Raw genomic sequence first — 3078 nt, forward strand, 5'->3', positions numbered from 1 at the left:
GTACTTTGATGTCACACACAGAACGGTCTGTGCAGTTTTGCTTCAAGTCCAACACCTATTGTGCTTTATTAGGAGACGCACAACAGTTCTTCTGTGTCTTTATAGAAAACATTTTCACTATTTTAAATAGGAGATGCACAACAGTTTTTCTGTGGCTTTATAGGTAATATTTTCACATATACAATTTAGCAAAAATAGACAATATTGTGTCTAATATATATCACAATATTAACTTCTTATTATTGAATTGTTGTAAATAAATATCACATTTGCAACTGGTCAGTGTTCACAGTGTTCAGTGTTCAAAAAATGCTGAGAAATCTCTTCATGTAGCCCTACAAGAGTGATTACTGATAAACTGTCTGAAAAAAAGAAAGTCAAGTTTTAGAGAAGAAAAAAAATCACCCACTGACTTTCAAAGCTGCCACATAGTAACGACTTTCTACTTCGAGGATCTTGATAGAAATGTAGTGGAGTGAAAAGTACAATATTTGTCTTTCAAATGTAGTGAAGTTAAAGTAATAATTTCCCAGAAAAAAATAATACTCAAGTAAAGTACAGATACACACAAAGTGTACTTAAGTACAATACTCAAGTAAATGTACTTAGTTACTGTCCGCCTCTGGTCAAGCCCACACAGCAAAAGACCAAATCAGAGGGCAACATATGTAGAGCAGGTCATGTATGTTGTCAAAGTCATCCACCCAGATCCCAAAACATCTGTGTCTGTCTAGAAGGACAGAAGAAGGACGTAAGAAGCACTGCCTTTTTTGAACAAACACTGAAGTTGGCTGGGTTTTGTTACTGTAAGCCTTTCCATCAATGAAAACTCGCTCTGTCACTCTGGCTAAAAGAGAACAGCTGCATGCAATACAAAGATTCAATTTGAAACTTATGACTAGCATGAAATAACTGCCCTAAATTCCATTTATGTTTGAATGTAGCTATGAATTCATTGTGCATTTTACAAGCAAGGTTCAAGTTGCCAAACATTGAAATTTTTGCTCTGTTGCATTCTCATTACAGCTCAATATACACTGTAAAAAGGGTATGGGTGTTACATTAAAGAGTTATTTATCCTTGATCCAACCCTTAAAGAAATAGTTCACCCAAAAATGAAAATTCATCGGGACAAATTTGGAGAAATTTAGCATTACATCACTTGCTCACCAATGGATCCTCTGCAGTGAATGGGTGCCGTCAGAATGAGAGTCCAAACAGCTGATAAAAACATCACAATAATCCACAAGTAATCCACACCACTCCAGTCCATCAGTTAATGTCTTGAAAAGCAAAAAGCTGTTCATAACAATCAAATCCATTATTAGGGTGTTTTAAATTTAAACCGTTGCTTCTGGCCAACATATGAGTCCATAATCCATATTTCTCCTTCCAGTGAAAAAGTCCACCATCTGTTGTTCTCTCACATCAAATACACTGACATATTTGTTAAGAACTGTTTTGGACGGATTTTGCTTGTAAACAGTGCTTGATCTGGGCATATTTCTCACCAGATTCAGACAAGACGAATCTACTGGAGAAAGAAATATTATGGATAGAATAACCAACAGTTAGAAGTGAAAAATGTCTTGAAGATGGATTTGTTTCTTGCAAACACTCAGCTTTTTGCTTCACAAGACGTTAACTGATGGACTGGAGTGGTGTGGATTACTTGTGGATTATTGTGATGTTTTTATCAGCTGTTTGGACTCTCATTCTGACGGCACCCATTCACTGCAGAGGATCCATTGCTGAGCAAGTGATGCAATGCTACATTTCTCAAAATCTGTTCTGATGAAGAAACAAATTCATCTTGGATGGCCTGAGTATCAGCAAATTTTAGTTTTGGGGTGAACTATTCCTTTAAAAATGGTGTAACCTAATGAAGTCCGGTTCAATCAATAGAAACAGTAAATGTAGATGTGACCATATGAAGCACATTTTTGACATATATGAAAAACCATTATATTAAGCCATTAATGGTGACACATGTGTTTCCTATTACTACATCTTGGATGGCCTGAAGATCAGCAAATTTTAGTTTTGGGGTGAACTATTCCTTTAAAAATGGTGTAACCTAATGAAGTCCGGTTCAATCAATAGAAACAGTAAATGTAGATGTGACCATATGAAGCACATTTTTGACATATATGAAAAACCATTATATTAAGCCATTAATGGTGACACATGTGTTTCCTATTAGAAAGGTCCTTCACAGACAAAGATATCCTACAATAACCATGTGTAGGTGTACTGGAGACAGTTTGTATTCAATAAAATGTACAAGATTTATGCATTTCAAAGCAGATCATCACAGATATTGCCAGATATAACAACAATTACCAAATCTGATAATCTGATTTAAATTTAGTAGGTCAAAATAGTGGACAAGAAAAACGTCTGATAACTCTGGATTGATACTAAATGGAAACAGACATCAAATTATTTATAAAGGTCTCAGGCATCCTGTGTAACTCTGTATTTAATACTGACGTAGACTTATTAGACTTGACATTTGTTTCCGTGCAGTGGTGTACTGAGAGGAGATGAGAGTATCTTCAATATTTTTCAGCACATAGACCTTTGGTTGCTACATGCATACTGTAATAATAACTTAAAACGTGTGTTTGCCAGCAGGTTCTAGTAGCACTAAACCCCACTGCCCTATGCGACACAAAACATGCTGCCAGTGTCTCGCTATGGGAGCAAAATGCTGTTGGAATGCTTCGTTCGGGCTGCCAACTGAGAAAGGGTACTGTGCACATATGTTTCCTACTTCAGCTCTGTTGGGCAGCTTTGAGACATCCCGTCCTAGGACTGCTGCTGGGTACAGAAACTGTTTCCATCCTCAGATGTTTCCAGAGTGTATGCGGTGATATAACAAGCACAGTAAAGCAAAATGGCACGTTTAAACAACAGGCATTTTTCCATGTAAAGTCATTACGGAAGCTCCAGTGGTCTCATTTTGATTCCCGTGGTTGGTTGGGATCCAAAAAATGGTAGGTCTGTTCTGATAGGCTCATGTATGGGGTAAAAACAATGCCTAATGTAAATAATAAAATGCAATGAACCATATAA

Source organism: Sinocyclocheilus grahami, unplaced genomic scaffold (genome assembly GCF_001515645.1).
Source record: "Sinocyclocheilus grahami isolate Dianchi unplaced genomic scaffold, SAMN03320097.WGS_v1.1 scaffold880.1, whole genome shotgun sequence".
Lineage (NCBI taxonomy): Eukaryota > Metazoa > Chordata > Actinopteri > Cypriniformes > Cyprinidae > Sinocyclocheilus > Sinocyclocheilus grahami.